Source organism: Lampetra fluviatilis, chromosome 48 (assembly GCF_964198595.1).
Source record: "Lampetra fluviatilis chromosome 48, kcLamFluv1.1, whole genome shotgun sequence".
Taxonomy (NCBI): Eukaryota; Metazoa; Chordata; class Hyperoartia; order Petromyzontiformes; family Petromyzontidae; genus Lampetra; species Lampetra fluviatilis.
Genome location: NC_136322.1, coordinates 1,485,682 through 1,509,548, shown reverse-complemented (window position 1 = coordinate 1,509,548; position 23,867 = coordinate 1,485,682). Strand labels below are relative to the sequence as shown.

The window sequence follows — 23,867 nt, the reverse complement described above, 5'->3', positions numbered from 1 at the left end:
ACGTTCATGTGTAAGCGTGCTGCAGCCAAGGTGTCTTTGTGCCTATGCTCAGAACAAACAATCAGGGAGGGCTGCAGTGTCACCACCACTTATAAATTGTAAAAATAATCCAGGCAGCTAGACACACGAAGTAAATCCACTTAACTTTTATAATACACGAGGAAACACACGGCATTTACGACTTTATGGAAAGGAATTCAGACAACTCCAGGAAATGAAATCTGAACAGAGCAAGGTGTTCACGATAGGGGTTATACAGGCGGATGAGGGGAGGAGGCGAGGTGAAAGGAGGATGCGGGCTGGTGTTTAAATAGCGGTCCATTGCAGTGGTATCTCACAGACGCGACATCTAGAAACCTTGAAAGACCAAGATGCGGAAATTGAATATTCTAAGCCACCTGCTGTTGCTTTCCAGTGCTGGTGAGCTTCTCACAGACTCTGACACATATACGGATACTCATAGAATCGCCAACATACACAGCTACTCACAGAATCACACGCATACACAGCTACTCACAGACTCACATGCACAGTTAATCACATACTCACACACATGCATAGCTACTCCCACTCACACAGATACACAGCTACTCCCAGAATCACACACACACAGCTACTCACAGACTCACATGCACAGATCATCACAGACTCACACAGATGCACAGTTACTCCCCGACTCACACACATAGAGAGCTAGTTACAGACACACACCCATACACAGCTACTCAGACTCACGTGCACAGCTACTCACAGACTCACATACATACACAGCGATGCACAGACTCACACACATACACAGCTACTCACATACTCAGACAGATATTCATAGACTCACACACATACACAGCTATTCACAGACTCACACAGCTACTCACACACATACACAGCTACTCACATATTGTACACGGTGGCTGGGCATGTGGGCCACATGACCCAGGCAATGCAGCCTCATCTGCCAGAGGAGCTCACCGATGTTTAAAAAAATAGGTGAGCTCCTCGCATAATCCAGTCTGGTTAAACCCAAAATGGACCGTAGGGTGAATGTTACGAACTGGCTCAGATATTATTTAAGAGGGCTCCACGATTCGCAAACATAGATAAATGAGGGTATAACTATGGCTGAGAAGACATTGAGCTTCGTAGCCATAGACCAGGAAGCTTCCACACAGTGTTGTGCAGCCGATTAAAAAATAATACCGCTCGACTAATTCAAAGAGACACCTCTGCTGCCAAATCAGAGCTGCTCATGAGTACACTTCCTAGGTATGGAAACCTCTCCACCCTCTCCACAACTGCCCCATCACTCAAGGCCAGTAGAGGGCGGGGAGCATTTAATAACATAATATATACAGGCAAATGCTTTGTTTTTGTGAGGCTGATGGTAAGGTGCAATCTCTTCATAGCCACCGTCTCCAACTCCCCAGTTGGCAGAAATCACCAGATCATCAGTATACATAACATGAATGACCAATAGGGAGTGATCCCTTCACCACACCTGGGCATCCATTCGCCTCCCATTGTATCTATACCAGACGGAAATTCCACCGGTAAAAAGCTTCTCTGAATCATTCGCACTGAGAGTGAATATGCACATTCAAATCCTGAGTTGGAATGTCGCAGTGACGGAATGTTGTTGTATATATTGTTTTGAAAAAAAAATATGTAATTTTATGAAATTTAGCAAATGTGCGCAATTATGCTAATTAGACTCGATTCATATTTTCATTATGATCAATAGGTGTGTGTGTAGGTACGTGTATTATTATTATATTGGCTCGGTTTCGTTGCCTAGGGGTGTATTATAGTGATAATACAATTATTCTCACTTTAACTTTAACTGATTATGTTTTAGTGTAATTATGTCCAGTCTCAGGATTCAGATCTCGCCGCAGGATAGAGTTCCTATAGTACGTAATTATAGCGGGCAGTCTGGTTTGACTTGTCCACGTATTATTCCTGCTGTGATTCTGACGAGTCAGCGGCTTCCGCGGTGCAGCGTTCCTTGTAACGGCGTGTATGTGTCGAACACACAGCGCTTTTGGCTGCGCCGTCAGTCTCTCTCCACCGCTGGGGTGGTTGCTGAGTCGGCACGCTGCTTACGCTGGCGGCGGTGCCCGTGCTGGCAGGGATGATGGGTCGATGTGCACTATGGTCCCGTCGTCAGATAGCGCTCGCAGCTCGTCCGCTGTGCCGCAGCGCGTCACTAGACACTGTTGATCCTTGAGCTCGACATTTTCTGGAGTGTGCTCACGGCTTCCAGGTGAGCACGCTCGTGGTTAGCCGTGAGCCGCTGCGCTGCTGGTCCTGTGAGTAGCAGCTGGCTTTGCGCGACCACCCTTGGTTCTCTAGGATGGCTCCTGCTGTGAGCTGCTCGTCGCTGCTCCTCTCTCACTCTCGTAAACTCATAAAATGTTTTCGAACACCTATTAGCTTTTTACAACTCTTATAGCTTAGTACAATATAACTTTTTGCAGTCCTTGACTCTGCAAGTGACTCAAAAAATAAGGATGAATTTAGAATCAAACTTTCAGCGATGCTCTGTCTCTCAGCGCCGAACTCAATACTTAGCAACGCATCTCCCCTCTCCTCTGTAAGACTCGACACCCATGGTTGATTTCGAGGACCATACCCCGGAGCTTGCCATAGCAAGACTGATTTGGATGGTTCGGCTTCTTTGTTATATCCAAAATGTTTAGCCTCGGCTCGTCTTCTCAAAGGACCGGAATTCCTTTAATTTCGCTCCTTGGCCTGTGATTGCTTGGTTTCCCCTCACGATGGAACTTTCCTTTTGAGTGACCGTTTGTCCATTGTACGTGTGTGTGTCTGTTCTAATTTATTAAAGTAATTTCCTAAGTCACATCAAGGCCTGGCTCCTCTACCCTTCCTCCAGTCATCTTATGGCCTGTAGACACAGATGCTCTCAATTGCCCCTAACTGTGGCCGTTCCAGCTTTGCAACTTTTCACAGTAATCAACCTCCAGATGTCTTTTGTGTGGCGAGGCAGCGGGGAGGGGGGTTCTTTTGGCATTTGTTGTCTCGAGAGAGGAGTTCGCAGGTATGCGTCACTGTATTTTTTTTTGGAACTCGCTGAATCCATATAAATCAGAAAGTCGATTACGTAAAAATTCGACAATATCACTCTTAATATATGTTTTGGGAAAAGGCATATATACAACAGTGTTATACAGGTAGGAACAACAGGTTCCACACTGCCCACCAGGGATTATTTGTCTGTCGCGCATATTTGTTTGTCGTGCACGAATGCGCTGTCCAACCAAGTTCCTACCTACCTACTCCAAAGGAACGTGTTCCCCCTCTCCTGGTATGCAGGAGGTCGTGAGTTCGATCCTGATCCTGACCCTGACGCCTGTATATTTGGAGATTGCATGTTCTCCGTGTCCATTTTTATCCGGGTAAACAGGTGTTTCCCTCCACATTTAGAAACGCGCATTTAGAGTATATTGCTGGTGTAAATTTCCACGTAATAATCCACTTTGTTGAGCTATCATTAGTGGCCTAGTCGCTTCTGAGAAAAAGCTAATAGTCCAGTTGGTCTTCTTAGGTTTTTTCGGTAAAGTCACGTAGAAAGTAAAATAAAATAAAAACAAAAATCACGACGCTTCGGAGGCAACACAAGTCTCCGTCATCAGGTGGGACCGTCACAGCCAGATTAGCTGTATCAAGTGAGGCAATGATTCAAGATGTAATCCCTTAAAAGCGAGTTGAGGGGGGAGGGAGAGGGAGGGGGGAGCTCATCAGACTATGGTAGCCAATGAAAGGAACGTATCGGGAGGGAGGGGGGGCGAGGCCAAAAGGGTGGGCGATGGACGTGGAAGCGCTTGTGCGCAAGCGGCCAATTACTGCACACGCCAACACAATGGAGCGATTGTGCGCAAGCGGCCAGCCACTGCACCCGCCAACACAATGGGCAGAGAGGAGGAGGGGAGGTCTAATACACATGATAGACAAAAGAACGAAAATGATGATGGGTACAAACTTAGGGGGAGCTCATCAGACTATGGTAGCCAATGAATGGAACGTATCGGGAGGGAGGGGGGGGGGCGGGGGGGGGCGAGGCCAAAAGGGTGGGCGACGGACGTGGAAGCGCTTGTGCGCAAGCGGCCAATTACTGCACACGCCAACACAATGGAGAGAGAGGGGGAGGGGGGTCTGATACACATGATAGACAAAAGAACGAAAATGCCCATGTTTATACCAATGCTGGCTGAACAATGAAGAGAGTACTGTTAAAATAACTGGGGATGTTAACACTCGGTAAAGTACAGTAAAATAGTGCCTGTCAGATAAGATGGTCCAAAAAATTTGTGATTAAGTCTTTTTTGCGTGGTTGATAACATCTTTCCAATGATTACTAAGTTTGTACCCATCATCACGGTTGAAATTATGTCTGTGTTTGTATATTTGTATGGCTTCGTGTACAAAACCTTTGATGGTAGCCGAGAGGTTTGCAGAGAACCTTGGTCTCGGAAAAGACAATTTCATGAGAGCCCACCGAGTTGTAGCAATGATCGGCCACGGCAGAAGAATCAGTTCTGCCGTGTTTCAAATCTGACTTGTGCTCGCGGACACGATCAGAAACATGACGTTTCGTTTCTCCAATGTAGCAATCACCACAAATGCAACTCAATTTGTAGACTCCAGGATACTGTAAGTCAGGAACGACATCCTTCACAGATGGAATCAGATCACGGATTTTATGCACTGTACTGAATCGGACTTGGATCTTATGTTTGTTTAGAATTTTGGAGATCTTTTTGGTCACGCCAGCTATGTATGGTAACGTGATGGTTTTGGTCGGAGTTTCATGTGGCTGTTTCTGTGTGGTGGGAGAGACAGCTTGGCGGATAGTACGGTCAGAGTATCCGTTCATCCTGAGGGCCCGATGTACATGTCTTAATTCACCGGTCAGGTGGTGTTTGTCAGAAATGCCATGTGCTCTGTGGTATAGCGTTTTGATGAGAGAGTTCTTTTGAGATGGGTGGTGGTGGGAATCCGGTTTCAAGTAGGAGTCTGTGTGGGTGGCTTTTCTGTAGACAGAATGTCCCAAGGAACCGTCCGGACTCCTCTCAAACAGAATATCCAAGAATGGTAGTTTACCGTCTTTCTCCACTTCCATGGTGAATCTGATGGATGGGTGTCTAGAATTGATGTGGTCCAAGAAGTGGTTCAATGCTGGGAGGCCATGTGGCCAGATGACGAAAGTGTCATCCACATATCTCTTCCACAGGGAAGGACGCAGGGTGGATGTCTGGATGGCGTCTGATTCAAACTTTTCCATGAATATGTTGGCTATAACTGGTGACAAAGGGGAGCCCATAGGGGTACCCTCATTCTGTTTGTAGAAGGTGCCATTCCAGGTAAAATAGGTGTTGGTAAGGCAATGCCTAACCAGCGCAGGTGCATCAGAATTCAATCCATGTTGGACTAAGTCCTCAATTATTGTTAGGGTGTCCGGTACTGGGACTTTGGTAAACAAAGATACTACATCAAAGCTGACGAGGATGTCATCAGGAGATAGTACCATGTCCTTAACCATAGAGACTAATTGGGTTGAGTTGAGTACTGCTGAAGACTTAGTAATCATTGGAAAGATGTTATCAACCACGCAAAAAAGACTTAATCACAAATTTTTTGGACCATCTTATCTGACAGGCACTATTTTACTGTACTTTACCGAGTGTTAACATCCCCAGTTATTTTAACAGTACTCTCTTCATTGTTCAGCCAGCATTGGTATAAACATGGGCATTTTCGTTCTTTTGTCTATCATGTGTATCAGACCCCCCCTCCCCCTCTCTCTCCATTGTGTTGGCGTGTGCAGTAATTGGCCGCTTGCGCACAAGCGCTTCCACGTCCGTCGCCCACCCTTTTGGCCTCGCCCCCCACCGCCCCCCCCTCCCTCCCGATACGTTCCATTCATTGGCTACCATAGTCTGATGAGCTCTCCCTAAGTTTGTACCCATCATCATTTTCGTTCTTTTGTCTATCATGTGTATTAGACCTCCCCTCCTCCTCTCTGCCCATTGTGTTGGCGGGTGCAGTGGCTGGTCGCTTGCGCACAATCGCTCCATTGTGTTGGCGTGTGCAGTAATTGGCCGCTTGCGCACAAGCGCTTCCACGTCCATCGCCCACCCTTTTGGCCTCGCCCCCCCTCCCTCCCGATACGTTCCTTTCATTGGCTACCATAGTCTGATGAGCTCCCCCCTCCCTGTCCCTCCCCCCTCAACTCGCTTTTAAGGGATTACATCTTGAATCATTGCCTCACTTGATACAGCTAATCTGGCTGTGACGGTCCCACCTGATGACGGAGACTTGTGTTGCCTCCGAAACGTCGTGATTTTTGTTTTTATTTTATTTTACTTTCTACGTGACTTTACAGAAAAAACCTAAGCAGATGATTCCTTGCAGTCACGAAAGCTTCAAATCTAGTCCAGTTGGCTTTACCTCTTAAACAAAAGTTCGTTTATAATTTAGCTATGAGATCAATATCATGCTGCTGTGTCTGTGTCCCAGGTCTCATCATAGCCCGGGATGACGAAGGAACCACGTTACCGCTCGACCACAAACATCGAGCAATCAAAGTCAACCCCCAGCAGAGTTGCATCGTCAATCGCGAGGAGGCAACACCCAACAGCTGGCCCTGGCAGGTGAGAGTGGCTCCCCAAACCCCATCAGTCGTTTCTCATGTGATGGTGATAACGATGCAATTTGTCTGTTATGAATATATCTAAGAAAAAATCGCTTAATTAGAATGCAGCTCTCTGAGGTCTCTTCTCGCTAAAAGTGGCCTATCGACTTTTCTCAAGGCAGTACAGGAAAACTTTGCCCAACGCGGATTTGCCTAACGAGGTCTGTTTTCTGTATATTTAGAGTTTGCGTGTTCTTTCACTCAGTGAGGACACATTAATTTTTTTTCGGGTACTCCAATTTTTCACGTGTATAAACGTTTGATGTATTTCACTGCATTTCCTCTTGATAAACCACTTCGTAAAATAAAATATCGTTTTAGTTTTACATGTTTCCGCTCTATGTGGTTTCATGCTGCTAAGATCCTCATCTCTGCGTCGAAAAGTAGTGCTGTGAGAGTGCTGCATCCGTGGGAAGGTAGGAATGAATCGACTGTGAGAACGATTTATTTACCAGAGTATGATGTCGTATATGTGTGTCTTGTGTGATAATGTAGCACACTCAACATGCACAATGACATATTGTAATTGTCCACATTGCCACATGGATATCTGCTAGCTGTCCACTCGTTGAGGGACCCTAAACAGACGCCTAGATAGCGAATCAGCAATGCACTCTGAGAGACACGATGGCACAATGCAAATGTTTGCACATTTTGCCGCATAGATCCATCTGACCACTCCGCTGATGTCAGTCATACTGACACATCGGTAGCGGATCATTAACGTTCAAGTGTCCATGTTAAGGGCGAGTGTTGGGCTTGAGTGCCGCGGTACATGAAAATTAATGAACACGGAGGTAATAATTGGTTTTACCCTTTCTGGCAATTAAACAGGTGTTAAAATGTTAAAGCACCAAACTAAAACCTTTTGCAAGGAATCATGCCTGCATTAACCATATATACTTGTGGTGAACATGAAAAAAAAACATGCTCTGGTAGTATATGCATTGTCTTTAAAACTGATTGGTCGACACCAGAGACGCTTTTCTTGGAGCCTAGTGATCGACCAAATGACGCCAAAAGGCGCACAGTTCAAACACAACGCACTATCAGAGTAATGAGAGCTCGGGGTAAGCATATACACAATGAGGCCTCCTTTGTCAGTACCAAAATATACTAATAGGGGTTTTCCCATTTTTTCTGTCAACAAAACTGACTTCTTTTGCAAGGAATCATGTTTACATTAACCACAATACTTGCAGTCAAAATGCCAACAAGGACAATGCATAAATTATCAGAGTGTTGTTTTTTATTTGCATTTTGACTCGCAACCAGTTTTCTCTCTCACCTGAGGATGCTGGCTTGCATTGCGATAGAAACGTCGTGATTGATCAATTTGTCTACCTACATGACGTCACCGAAAGAACCAAAGAGTATGGATTCCTGCAGTCACGAAAGCATCAAATCAAGACAGAAAGACAAATAGTTTTTACCAGTTGATTGTGCCTACAATTGGCTGAAGCTATCATTCTACCACTTTTGACCACTGTGATGCTGCTTACAGATGAGCTACCAATAAAAAATTTAACAGACGAAACACGCTTCATCATTCTGCCCTTCGATTGGCACTGGATGTACCACGCAGGCCCCATCATTGTAACCTCTACTTAAAATATTTAAAATCACTTGATGCAAGAATAAATCTACATTAGGCCATGTTCATCCATAAAATCCTTAATGGAAAATACGCGATATAACTAGCAAATTAATTAACCCCGTTGTCAAACCCAAGAAACATTAGACGTCCATATAATTGTCTTTTTATCTGTCCCAAGAACAAGAATTGGAATAGGTGACAAAGCCTTTGCCGTTGCAGCACCAACGTTTTGGAACGACAACCTTGTTTCGTCGCTTTACATCGTAAATCTTTATTTGAAACACATCCTGAAGCAGAAGATCAGTTCTAGATACAACTACATTTGCAAATGTGATTTATAACTTTAATCCGTACCTGTATATCGAAAATACAATGTTCACGTGACATTTGAGGGACTGTGTATTGTCTTGGTGTGTCCTGGGACTGTTTTGATGTTGTTTTGATGCCTTGCCCAAGCTTGCAGGAGTGTGTGTACTTATGCAAATTTGACACATACGCTTTATTACATGTATTATCGATTTATTTTTGTGCCTTGTGTCCCATTTTTCTACTTTGCACTCTTATCGTTTTTTTGTGTTGTTTGTTATTGCAACTTTCTAACCCACCCCTACGTGACATCTGAGAAAAAGGGCTTAATAGCTCATCGGATTCCTCCAAGATGAATACACGTTCTGATGATATATTACGGCTTAGTACAGAGACTGCTTTGGTAGGATTTATACAGTCCCGGTTTTTCCAAGTGCTGGTGTCCTTCTTGGTATTGGTGCTACCTTTGATTTGATTGTTCATGCCGTTATTTTTGAGCAGCTGGAACATATAGTGGACATAAAAGGCATTTCCCTGCAATGGTTTCGGTCTTATTTTACCAACCGTGCGTATAGTATGTCGCCATTGCTAGCTTTAAGTCCTCTATCAACCCAGTGTCATTGGGGTTATTCAAGGATCAGTGCTCAGACTCACCTTGTTCAGCGTGTACATCGCTCCACTTGGAGCATCTCTTTTAGTTTGTGAGACCTTTGTTAGCAGTGTTATGGGGACGACACCAAATTGTATGTTCAGCTGAGATCTCACTTTGCATCTGTAATATCATATGTACTTTTATCGTCAGTGTCATTCATAACATTTTGAATTCTGCAGTATTGTCTTCAGCTTAATGAACTGAAGTCTTTGTTGGCTCCCTCGACCAACTTACCAAATTTAGATGGTGATCGATAGCCATAGTGCAAGTGTAGTGGTGTTAACTACTCGCTGTTCGCAAACTGAGAGAGCGGATCGTAAACAAGGTTTTCCCGCTCAATCAAACTGTCAGGGTCAAATGGGGTGAGGTAGGATCCAAACGCCAGATTGGGAAGGACCAATCGGAGGGTTCCACAAGGTGGCCGGGGATTGGACAACCCGGCCACGAACAGGTATAAAAGCCAGAGCGCTGAGAGCTCTTGGTTAGTTCTGCTACACGAAGACCCAAGTCGGCTGAAGACAGCGAGGACCCTGGACCAAGCCTTCCAGCCCTTGTCAGGGCTGAAGCTCAGTGTAACCAGTGGTCAGGGGAGATAGGTCCTGGATAGGACCCTGGCTCCCAGCCTTCCCGCCCTTGTGAGGGCAAAGGTCCTGAGCGACCAGAGGTCAGGGACCCGCCGGGCCAGCGGCGGGTCAGTGTGTCTCCCCTAGGTCCCAGCCGGAGGACGCTAGGCTAGCGGGAACATTAGATAGACAGAAATCCGAAGGCTGTACCTTCGTAAAATAGGAGCGAAGAGTGAGTATGAGCTGTGCAGGGTCAGGAGATTGTGTGTTAAGATAATAAACAGTGTGTGCCATAAAGAAGTTTAGAAGTCCGTCCTTTACAACACAATGTGATGCCACCGCCACGAAGCCGCTCGACGGGCGCCCCATCCCCGACCTCGCCACCACCAAGTGACGGAGCCGACCCCCGCGTCCCCCCACCTCACCTCACATGAACACACCCGCACGCATTTCCCCCCCCCCCCCCCCCATAGAGCTCCGAGGGGAAGTCACCTGGCCGACCGGTTTTAATCCGAGAAGCCCTTATCGGGATAACTTTCACGGTTTCCGGTGACCAGGAAATTGGATGACCTCCCCCAATGCTACTTCGCTGGGAGGGCACCACCACAGGCAGAGCAGCATCTCTTTGATGTAGGGACGATAAAAGGGGGGCGAAAACGGGTAGATCGCTCTCTTGCTCCAGAACCAGGCCACGAGACGCTCTCCAGCCCAGCGACCCGGACGTCCGTGCGACGCATCGAGGTACGCAGTGAGGACGGGATCAGCGGACCGCCGTGGGCACCTAATCGTGAGTAAGTGGAAAGGGGGTATTGGGAAAGAGACTAGAGTCCAGAGCCGCCTAGAACATATCCCTCCAATAAATCGGGTACGGACCCAGAGACGATAACGTAGGCCAGCCACGCCGATCGATACCGACCCAACAGTAAAGCGCAGTCGCGGAGAATAAACCATTAATAACCCAGCGCAGCCTCGAGTGGTCTTACGTGTGAGTGAAGCTGTGTGCAGGTGTGTGCGCTCGTAGCATGGGGGGGGGGGGGGGGGTCGGTGCGTCCACAGGTACCCGCTCCGTCTATCGCCGCAGGGACTCGCGCGGTGTGAGGGCAGCGTCATCCGCCCTCCGACCCCTGACCCCCGTTCAGAGCGTGGGATTGGTGGAGAGATAACGCAGCGTTTACAGGTGAACGAGAGCGGGCGGCGAGCTATGCCTCTCACACGAGCTCGCGGAGGGGCGGACCAGGGAGGGGAGCCGTCGGGCGAGGAACCCAGCGACGGCAGCAGCTGGTCGCAGACCAGCGAGTGGTCGGCAAAAGGCGGAGCCCCTGCCATTGGCACGCAGCAGGGAGGGACCTCGGGGACCAGCGGCCCCAACAACAACACAAGGAACAGAATTACACATCTCGGGGTGTTAATAAACCAGTAGCTTTCCTTCAAGGAACATGTAGACAAGTTCGTGAAGACCTAGCATATCGAACATTGCTCGACTGCCTCATACAGCATACCCTTGCCCATCACGGGGTTACATTCTTTAAATTTGCCGCAATCTGTAAAATCCACATTCTGCAAACTCAAAGGCAAATGAGAAAACGAGGGTTTGGTTCCTGGTTAGTAATATGACCCCCCTTTATTTTGCTTTGTTACCCTTTATCAACCCAAACATTCAACAATAAATATTTCGAATATAAAATACGGTAAATGTAGAGAATGAAAACAAATAATGTACAGCAATCTCTCGCGAACCGCAGGGGTTAGGTTCCTGGAAAAGGCCGCGGTAGGCAAAACCGCGGTTGGTAAATTACAGGGCCTATGGAAATATGGGGTTAGGGGAACCAAGGCCGCGGTCAGACTCGTCATCGCTTAAATAAGTTTCCTGTTTATTAACTAAACACCGAATAAGATTATTGCTTGCCCATCAGGAGTTCTACTGCTGGATTATTTTTTTCCGCCTGAGGACGACCGCTTGTGTTGCAATCGAAACGTCTTGATATATTATTTTTAGTTTTATTTAATTTTTCTACCCGACGTGACTTTACCGAAAGAACCAAACAGTAATTTTACATACCTTTAATATTCACGACCATGCTGACAATGAGATGATGGGGGAAGGGCTGGTTAGATGGAGGTGGGACTCAGCCTACACTTCCGTTTTTCCTCCGGGCTACAGACGCAACACTCTCTCACCTTCACTGCACATTGCACGCTGCGGGTCGGTGATTAAGTGAAAAATTTACGCTTTCCAGAATCGGAAACAAAACATAAAATAACTGTATCGTACAAAACGTATTTAATTACATCACGCAATAAAATTATGTAATGCAGTAATGCAATGACGTAACACACACGTTCATGTGACTTCCTTAAAACCGTCATTACTCGTGGATACTCAGATTTCCAGGCTGCGGTTGGTAAATTGGTATTCAAATAATACACCGTGTATACATAAAACCGTGGTTGGCAAGTCCATGGTTGGCGAGGATTCCTGCACTCAGTATAATCTTGATATGCAAAGAATACTGTGGTTTGCATGCTCTACCTTTGTGATATAAAATGCTATTGTGATGCTATGATATCATTACAGATCCAGCTGTTATCGTATCTCAATCACGCTGGTTCCAATGCTTCAATCTACATGTGCGGAGGCATCCTCATCAACAGCGAATGGGTAATGACTGCCGCCCATTGCATACAGTGAGTGTCTCATTCCATTATTTCAGCACACAAACATTGGTGCTGTGATTGCACGTATGTATTTGAACTTATTTCTCACCATACGTATCCAACCGTCTTATCGGAGGTGTTTGACAGAGACGCCCATGGACTCGCTGATTAGTTAGTTTGACCAGAAAGCTAATGGCTGCACACTGCCTGGCAATCTCTCAGCTTGGTCACCAAAACCATTACTTCACAAATTTTCCCACACTGAGTTAGACGACTTTCAAGGAAGATCCAACATTTAAATATTTCCCCAACACCAATTACCTTGTATGTTTTAGCTATGGCAGGTAACATGAAAAACTCGAGAAAACCCATGTAGAAAAGGGGAGAACATACTAACTACTTTATAAAGATCCCACATATAGCCTTAACAGACTTTTGGGACAAGTCCTGCAAGCAATCACCTCTGAAGGCCGGCACGGGTGGCCAGCACCACGCCCGGCCGTTTTTGTCTCCCTAGCGGTGATGTTTACACACTGCACCAAGTGTTTATTTGAGACGGAGTCGACCTAGGGGAGGCCTAGGACAGGTTCAGATAATCGTCACTGGTGTTGGCTGTGAGCAAGACTCTAATTCGAGTCGCCGGGTTCATAATGCAGCATGCTAACTGCTCCACTACCGCTGGTCAGTTTAACACGTAGGCTTTCGCGACCAATATTATCCATAGAGGTTTTTGGGTTAGATGGCGTAAATATATAAATGTGCCGTTAAACCTTCCACCACCGGAGACAGACAATTAGTAATGTTTGTCACGTAAACAGAACATGCCAATTCCTTGTTAGTGTAGTGTGTCACTCAGATACAAAAATAGTAGGAGACACTATTTATTATAGCCTTCACAGGTACAAGAAATAACTACACTATGGTCAGGATAGCAAACAGGCTGCCTGACCAACAACGCCGAGGAGGTGAAGACGATGACGAAAACTCCAGCAGCACGACGGTCCCACTCCAAACAACAGCCCCGAACCCTCGCTCAGGCTCCCCTTTTATTCACCCAGCATGGCCTCGCCCCACCTTCGGCCATGCCCCCCTTCTAGAACCCCCTCTATCCAATTTGTCTGACGTCCCTGTTGTATGTGTCGGGTTATGAAATTTTGATGAAAATAATAAAATTTAATAATTTTCCGAAAAATGCGCAAATCGCATTAATTATGTTAATGTGTGTATTAATATGCATAAATTATGATAATGTATGTGATTATATGCATACATTATGATAGTGTGAGTAATTGTATGCATAAATTATGATAATCGCGGAGATAATCGTAGTAATTTATGCGGATGCTTGCGATGATGTTAATGAGAGCAGTTGTGGTAATTAGGCTCAGCTTCGTTTATCCAGAGTTATGTCAATCAGGATAACACGATGATCAATGATTAAACGTTTACCGATTATCCTAGTGTGTGTTATGATATTTAGGTCTCCATTTTCATATCTCATCACAGGATACAGTTATCAAGAATAAGATGGTTTTGCATGGACTTGGAAAGAAGCACTCGAACAGTTGGTGTTAAGCAATTTTATTCTAACAAGCATGTGACATTCTATCATGCAGGTCGAACATGCGTCAATAATTCATGAATAACCAAACCCCTATGCATTTGCGATATCATGCGTTCGATTAATATGAATAACTAAAATTCTTATGCAATTACGAGATTAAGCATTGACTAAAATGAATGAATAAACACTTATGCATTTACTAAATTGAATAACTCAAAACTCTTATGCATTTTCGATATTGTGCATTCGACTAATATGGATAACTAAAATTCTTATGCAATTACGAGATTAAGCATTGACTAAAATGAATGAATAAACACTTATGCATTTGCGAGAACAACTCAAAACTCTTATGCATTTAACGAACGGAATGACTAAAAAAAAAACCTCCTAACAACCAGGCATCTCATTAGTTCGTTTTGGTATCGATCACAATCGGCGACTGGCCGAGTTTGAAACCAAGCATGACACACTTCATTTTGCGGTAAGAAAAAGCACTTATTGTATCCCAGAGGCGAAGGTCTATGTGAGAGCGGGTGTGGGGAGAGCGAGTCTGATTTTTTTAATTAATTCTTCCGCGAGACTCTAAGACAAAGAAAACTGGTTTGACAAGATTTTCTCTCTTTGTGCACGGTCGATTTGCAATGAGGATTTCGAGGGTTTTAGTTTGCATCGACGAATCTATTGGTCGTTTATGCGATAAGAGAAACAAAAAAAAAGGCAAGAAAAGAAAAAAAAACTTCACCCTCTTATAACCGACGGATTCTTAATTACTCAGAGGGCCACGATTCCTTACGGCCAGCTGGTGTTCAAACTTTATAATTAGTCTTCTGATGATTATCTAGGGTTGGTCCCATTGTGAGAGAGGTGGATTGTCTCTTGGATAAATTCTTGCATGCCCCGCGAAAAGTAGGTGTGTGCGTGTGTGTGTATGTGCTTCCTGGAGGTTGTGAGTGGGGGAGGTGATACGACCCTGGTTCGCAGATTCCTCTCGCCCGTGCGGGTTGCAGCCGCCACTTTCTCCGCAGGGAGGTGAGCGGCGGCGCTTGGCGGCGCTTGGCGGCCCTCGGTAGCTGACGGCGCGGTGGCGCGTTCTTTGTAGCTGACGGCGCGGTGTCGCGCTCTCGGTAGCTGACGGCGCGGTGGCGCGCTCTTGTAGCTGACGGCGCGGTGGCGCGCTCTCGGTAGCTGACGGCGCGGTGGCGCGCTCTCGTAGCTCACGGCGCGGTGGCGCGCTCTCGTAGCTGACGGCGCGGTGGCGCGCTATCGGTAGCTGACGGCGCGGTGGCACGCTCTTGTAGCTGACGGCGCGGTGGCGCGATCTCGGTAGCTGACGGCGCGGTGGCACGCTCTTGTAGCTGACGGCGCGGTGGCTCGCTCTTTCTCTCCACTGCTGGATGACGAGTCGGTTCTCGTTGGTTGTCGCTCTGGCGATGAACGATGCTTTCGTTCGTTGCTGGTATTGACGTTGGGTTGAAGTTGTTGGCTCGAGAGTGATAGCTGGAATCTCCGTCCGTTTCACTCGCAGCTCGGCGGCTCAGTGTAGTAATTCTTCTTAGGTGGTGCAGACCTCAGCTTGTCACTGCACGTCGCTACCCCGCGAACATCGTCATTCTGGATGACGGGAGAGCTCCTTCGTTGTTGGCGACGAGATGAGATGGGGGGCCTGAGCCCCGGTGAGAGAGATGGAGGCCGGAGCCCCGGTGAGGATCTGTTTGGTGGGGCCCGTGGCCCGGACGAAGTGATGGGGCCAGAGGCCCTGACGATCTGTGATGGGGCCAGAGGCCCTGACGATCTGGTGGTGGGGCCCGTGGCCCAGACGATCTTAGTTGAATGGATTTTTTTCCGGCTTATATTGAGAAAAATCCCCTCCGTTTCCCGAGTTGTTCAAAGTCTGTCATAAAACCTTTCTGTGTGTGACCATCTGCATCCGTGTGTGTGTCCGTCCGTGTGTTTCGCGTGCGTGTTTGTCCGTGTGTTTATTAGCTTTGAAGACACAGCTGTTGTCGTTCTGGAAGGGGGGGGGGCCTCGTGACGGCGCCAACGAAGTTATACATTAGCCAGACCGATGATTCGCGTCGAGTTATATATATATATATAAAAGAAATATTCGAATCCATGTTTTTGTTACTGAATAATATTTGTCGCGAAAACCTACGCGTTAAGCGAGCTTAATTATTTCCTCCCTCGCTCGGGGATCATATCTTTTGTCTCACATAGCTTAAGTTGTTTTGGTTTGGAAGTTGAAATGCGACTTATTCCATTATGCCCCAGTTATGCCGAAACCGTGTTCCCGATGTTTCATCGTGACCCGATCTCTCATGGAGATGTTATTCCTTGCGTGTGCAATTTTTGCTGTCCGTGTTGTGGGAAGACAAAGACGGTTGTTTCCAGTGTGGAAGCACCCGGCGCATGCTTTTATTTATTTATTTTCTGAGAACGTGTTAATTTCCTTTGAGCCATTGCCCGGGAGTTTTATTGGTGTCATTCCCCGGCTTTGTGCCTTTGTGTGGAGATCCTCTCGGAAAGACAAAGATGGCCGTGATTACCCTCTTTCATGCCCTCTTTCCTTTGAAATGAGGTGTGCGCACATCTGTGTTAGTGTGTGGGGGCGTGTCCGTTCTCACGTTGCCCTGTGTCTATTAAAAAAAATGATATTATCTATGTTGGCAGAATAATTCTTTAAAAAATTTAATTTTAAATATTAAAAAGGGGGGCATATACACAACATCCCTCTCTCCGGCTCATCACATCCTGCTGGCAGACAGGGCTACTACACCTGCCGATCCCCTTCTGTGCCAGCAACCAGCGCTATGTACCACAGTGGCACATTCCATGTCAATACACTCGTATAGAACGCTGAATTGTTGGAGAGTAAATCCACAACATTTACAATTCGATTACGACGTTTCACCAGTAATTACACCTATCATCATTAGGCGACATCCAGATATGTGAAGGAATCCTCCTATTTCGTTCTTATATAGTGGGATAAATGTGATGTCCAGCACACCGGTGTGCTGTACTTGTAAATAATTGCCATGTATTTTTGTTCAGTGACAAGCCTTACTAATTGGCTATGTCGGATGGTGGCGGGTTTAACAACACAATTATATTTACGCGATCTAACACAAAACACCTCTCATGAATGTTTATTTTTATTTTTCAATACGAATTTTTTTTAAAGTGCGTGTCTTACCCATTTGAGCCATTGTCTGAAATATAGTCATCCTCTCAGTCGACAAAGGCAATGCTACTGTCATCATGGATAAAACCACATACAACAACAAAATCCAGGACCTTCTTAATGATGGCAGTTACACCAAAATCAACAAAAATCCTACCAACCGCCTGGCTACAAAAACCAACAATATAATTACCAGTTCGACTTCTCTATTCGAACTATTCAAACGGCTCTCCCTAAAACCTTCTGCTGCTAGCAACCCATATTCTATGGTCTTCCAAAAATCCATGAAGATGGTACTCCACTTTGGCCCATCGTTTCGACTATCAACTTACCTACCTACAAACTGGCCCGTTTTCTGTCTGACACCTTCCATTCACGGGCAAGACTATCTCAGCAGTACGTAACTCAGCTCACTTGGTCTCTCTAATCAAGGGCATTTCACTGTCCCCAGATGATGTGCTCGTCAGCTTCTCTGTTCACCAACGTTCCTGTACCTGACACCTTAGCAATAATTGAAGACTTAGTCCAACATGGACTGTATCCCGATGTACCTACTCTGGTTAGGCACTGCCTTACCAACACTTACTTCACCTGGAATGGTACTTTCTACAAACAAAATTAAGGTACCCCCATGGGTTCCCCCTTATCACCAGTGATAGCGAATGATTCCATGGAGAAATTTGAAACAGATGCCATCCAGGCATCGACCCTACATCCTTCCTTGTGGAAGAGATATGTAGATGACACTTTTGTCATTTGGCCACATGGCCTTCCAGCTTTGGACCAATTTCTCAACTACATAAATTCCATACACCCATCCATCAAATTCACCATGGAAGTGGAGAAGGATGGAAAGCTACCATTCCTGGATGTTTTGTTTGAGAAGAAACCTGACGGCTCGTTGAGACACTTTATCTACAGGAAAGCCACCCACACAGATTCCTATCTGAAACCTGATTCCCACCACCATCCGACACAGAAGAATCCCCACATCAAAACACGACACCATAGGGCCCACTGCATTTCTGACCCACACTACCGAGCCAGTGAACTGGAACACGTACACCAGGCTCTCAAGATGAATGGGTACTAGGACCACATTCGCAAAGCGGTTTCTCCAACTGTAATAAACGACTGGACCACGATGTCTGGCTCAGTGTCCTTTATTATTCGGTTCGTGCTGTACACCCACACGGCTGTCTTTACTCTGTAGCTTCTCCACGGTGCTGACTCCAATGTCGGCCCGATCCACAACAGCAGCTCCGCTGCTGTTTCTCTCACACAGCCCCCCTTGGCTGTACTCTCTGCTGCTCTTCTCCCTCCGCAGCTCTCACAGCTTCTTGCTCTCTCTCTCTCTCTCCGCAGCTCCTCCTGGCAGCCACACCGCTGCCTCTAACAAGCAGCCCCCTCTCTCTCTCTCTCCACAGCTCCTCCTGGCAGCCACACCGCTGCCTCTAACACGCAGCCCTCCTGGCTGTCTCCTCCCCAGCTGCACACCACTCCGCAGCTTCCTCTTATCTTCGGGGTTGGCTCCCGATGGCCGTCGGCGCCCCCCCTCTCCACACTTGCCCGCGTGGCCTCACTCTTTTCCGCTCACACCCCGACTGCCTTCCTCTTCCGGTTTACCCGCTTAAAGCCCCGAACCTTCCCCCCACGTCACATGACTCCACCCCCCGTGACGTCACCTCCGGAAGGTCGCTTACGCCCGCATTACACCACCCTCCCCCGTAGAAAAATCCCAGCCGACCTCGGCTGACCAATAGCAAATCGTAATGCGGCGAACCGAGCTTCCCCCCCTAAAGGACACTAAGCATATAATGTAACAACAAGAACAACAACAGCACAAAGCACAACAACGCACATCCGCATGTCGTACACGACAGCCCCCCGGCCCCAGGATAGAGATGATGTAATTCCGGGCCGCTTAAGAAACCCCCAATAATTACCCAAATAACCGCGATGGACGCCCCAGTATTTACATTTGAACAGCAATATTATTTACACGTGAAAACAACAACAACAAAAAAATTTCTGCTCTTACCCACCAGCAGTCCTCCCTTGAGGACCAGCACAGACCTCAGACGTACACAGCATGTACCCACAGTCACTCTCAACAAACCAACAAAACCCCTAATCGCACACCCTCGCGTGGAGAGCCACGCTCCCCAGCGGTAACGTTTAACTCGCCGTAACCCTCACCGTGGTCGTCAACCCACGGCAACATCCATTTACCATACTCTCGGCTAGTGCCATTTCGGGGATGAGCAGCACTCGGCCATGCTCCTCCCTTACTATCCCATCAGCGATGGACACACACCAGCCTCTTATAGTCTGACGCTTTATAGCCAAGGGAAGATCAATCCCTCGGCAAGGCCAGATCTCAACGACCCCCCCCATGGGGTAATGTTCTCTTATAGAGACAATAACGCCCTAACCCAAATCCCGTGAGCCCCCGGCACACCAGGTTCAGTCTGCCTCCGCACAACTGAACCATGACTCCCCGAGCCATATGAGCACACGGCCCATTAGTTTAAGACATACCACGGAGGTTTCGCCTCCGGGCTGTCAGGTCAGCCATCAGCCATAGGCCAACGTGACCACCACTCTTGCATCACCCAATCAACAATGGCAGGCATAACAGATGGAATATTTGCCCCACCGAGGTTTTTCCCGCGCGCTCAAAATGGCGGCCCCCTTCGCCCAGCGCGTTCGCGCAATATCTCGCGCGCACTCAAAATGGCGGCCCTTTCCGCAAAGCGCATCGACGCCATACCCCGCGTGTGCGCAAAATGGCGGCCCAACGTGCGAACACGTGGCCAGTTTTCTCCATTCGTGCACCCCAGCTTCCCTTTGCTGGGGGTCACAAATTGCATCCCCCGTCTTATTGTAACAATCCCAACAACGATAGACGCACAGCCCCAGCTTGCTGCGCGCAGCAGTCATATCGGGGAATTTTTAACCAATATTTTACCAACCACATTGGTTACACAACCCAACTCGCAAAGCAACTCGTGGCTGCATGCGACCAAATAATAGGGTCCCCCTCGAATTTATTACCAATTTCCAAACAGGTACGCACAATTAATAACATCCCAATCCCAATAGTCAATCAATGCATCGCACCCCATAACCGTACAGAACGGTGTAACAGCACATACAGTCAGCATATCGCGATCACACGCGCACATTTAAGCACAATAGCAAACCGATCTGCAGGTAACCAACACACCATTAATCCAGTCGTAACATTGCAGCAACAACACAAATATTCTCTCTCTTGCAACAACCACATCGCACATAGCACCTCGCAGCACAATACACCAAAAAAAATATATATATTTTTCAATTAAGCCCATCGCACAAGGTAACCCACGAGATGATACAGCGCAAGATACCCGACGCTCCCGAGTTAATAATTAACTTCGACATCAATATAACAACTCCACACCGCAGCACACACACACACAATTTAACACTCAGCAAGCACAGCATACTCTCCGTCCATTCTCAACACACGTACACACTTTAATTGACACCGAGCAACAAGCAGATAGCGCGTTCATCGTTATTACACACACATACACACTTTCCGAACCGCGCTCCGCACAATCGAGTCATGAGAGAACAAAATCGCCCCCACCCGGCCCTCGAAAGATGGGTGAGGTGTGTGTAAAGGCCGGTTGCGTATCGTTACGACCCGCCCGGGGCTGCAGCAAGAAGAGGATGGCAGGGCGGCAACTTGAGTCGTCTCGCAGAACTCGTTCGGCGACTTGACTGCTCCGTTGTCACGCACCCGAGCCAGGACGGGAGAGCTCCCGCCCCAGCAGCTGTAGCGTCGTCGTCCTCTCCTCGCAGCTCCCCCTCGCAAAACAGCAGCTCACAGCAGGCTGCTCTCCCCGCGGCACCTCCAGATGGCAGCGCAAGGCTGCCTCTCCGCCGCGATGTTGAAGATGGCGGCGTCTCCCCGCCGCGGTGAAGACAAGATGGCGGCTTCCCGCCGTTTCTCCCCTGCCACGCCCAAGATGGCGTCTTCGTGCCACGTGGCAGATGGCGCTGGCAGCGCAGGCAAGGCGTCGGCCTGCAGACCACCATCGGCTTTCCCCACTGCCGTCGTCGGCGTGGTGAGCTCACACGGTTTCGCCAGCACGATTTTCCAGGTCTCCAGCTGCGCCATCTGTCTCAATCGTAAGTCGGATGATGTAGCAGATGATGGCACAGGAATATTCTTTCTTCCGAGCCGTCTTGACAAGCCGTTTCACTTCTGACACCAGTGTAATAAACGACTGGACCACGATGTCTGGCTCAGTGTCCTTTATTATTCGGTTCGTGCTGTACACCCACACGGCTGTCTTTACTCTGTAGCTTCTCCACGGTGCTGACTCCAATGTCGGCCCGATCCACAACAGCAGCTCCGCTGCTGTTTCTCTCACACAGCCCCCCTTGGCTGTACTCTCTGCTGCTCTTCTCCCTCCGCAGCTCTCACAGCTTCTTGCTCTCTCTCTCTCTCTCCGCAGCTCCTCCTGGCAGCCACACCGCTGCCTCTAACAAGCAGCCCCCTCTCTCTCTCTCTCCACAGCTCCTCCTGGCAGCCACACCGCTGCCTCTAACACGCAGCCCTCCTGGCTGTCTCCTCCCCAGCTGCACACCACTCCGCAGCTTCCTCTTATCTTCGGGGTTGGCTCCCGATGGCCGTCGGCGCCCCCCCTCTCCACACTTGCCCGCGTGGCCTCACTCTTTTCCGCTCACACCCCGACTGCCTTCCTCTTCCGGTTTACCCGCTTAAAGCCCCGAACCTTCCCCCCACGTCACATGACTCCACCCCCCGTGACGTCACCTCCGGAAGGTCGCTTACGCCCGCATTACACAACCATGGAGAAATAACCCCCTGAGAAGCCGATCAAAACCATCATGTTACCATACATAGCAAGTGTTACTTAAAAGATTTCCAAAATCTTAAACAAACACAAGATCCAGGTCCGATTCAATATAGTACACAAAATCTGTGATCTAATCCTATCTGTGAAGGATGTCATTCCTGATATGCAATATCCTGGAGTTTACAAACTGAGTTGTACCTGCGGTAGCAGTAAGAATTGGGAAATGAAACGACATGTCTCGGACCGTGTCCGCGAACACAAGGCCAATCTGAAACACGGCAGAAGCAATACCTCTGCCGTGGCTGACCATTGTATAACGCTGTGGGCTCGCATGATATTGTTTTTTCCGAGACCAAGATACTCTGCAAACCTTCGGGCTACTATCAAAGGTTTGTTCATGAAGCCATCCATATATATAAACATAAACATAACTTCAACCGAGAACATGTATATAAATTGAGCAATCATAGGAAGGATGTTATTAACCAGGTAAAACCTTAACTGCCTTATGGTTGTGTCTATCATATCTGCCGGTTACTAGTCTATTTTTCCGAGTTAATTTCCCCCCGCATCCCCAGCTCTCACGGCCTCCCAATTCCAGCGCAGCCCACTTCCCCCCCCACAGCCTCTCTCCCTCTAGCGCTCACGCAGCGCTCCCCTCCCCCCACCCTCCCCTCTCTCTCTCTTTCCCCCCTTGCCCCTCCCCCTTTCTTACCAATATAATCTATAGCCACGGCAGCTCTCTCTCCTACTTCAGAAATTTTGTTTTGCTCTGATTTTCCCACCTGATGATGATTGCTTGTTTTGCAATCGAAACGTCGTGATATGTTTTATTTTATTTCTAACTACGTGACTTTACCGAAAGAACCAAAGAGTATTGTCATCCGTTTAGCTATCGAACGTAATTTTAACGCCACTTGCCCTCTCCGTCAACTGCACCCCTCACCAGGTTTGACATCGCACTCATTCAGCTGAACGAGTCGGTGCAGGTCACCAGCAAGATCCAACCCGCGTCCCTGCCTTACCCGGGACAAATCTTCACCAATGATGCCGAGTGCTACGCTACCGGCTGGGGAACATCATCGTGTAAGGACCAAACAACTATCATCACTATCATCACTATCATGCAGACACATATATAGACATATGTCATTGAGAATGCATCTCATGTTCCTACCTCACTACACTTCTTCGAATTCAATGGGAAGCATTTAGATTGATTAATGACCCATCACTAATTTAATCCAGTTACTTGCTAACAACCATGAATCGATGTCTGGGTTGCAAAGCCAACCGCTCTCTTCAGAGCAAAATAAGTGTGATCCACATATACCCTCAGAGAATGCTCGCAGTTGACATGAGTTCACGATGTGTTCCATTGTCTTGTGTGCTGTGGTCGCATTTGGATGATTCTGTTATTTTCTACTTCTGGAAAATGTAATTGCACCTACCGTGGCCAGTGTGGACACGATGTAAGGTAGCCCACTGCTGTGCATCAGTGAGCTTCCTGATGGCTGGATGGTGAAATCCACGATGAGAGGCTTGATCCTCCCAATTGTCCATCCACCAGTCTCGCATGCCTCCCGGCATGCTGCCGAACCTTTCTGCCGTGTTTCCGAGTTGGTTCCCTCGATTTAGGCGCCTTTTCAGTCAGTTTCTGAACTTTGTTTGGATGGGCAGCACTATACAAATGTATAGGCGTTAATTAACATGAAGATATATGGATACAGAACATACAAAAACACACTCGGACTCAG

General features: G+C 47.6%; 1 pseudogene; it reads left to right on the top strand.

Annotated features, from left to right (window-relative positions):
• The first annotated feature begins 371 nt into the window (after positions 1-371).
• LOC144947984 (elastase-1-like) overlaps positions 372-23,867 on the top strand; it is a 29,859-nt pseudogene continuing 6,363 nt past the window's right edge.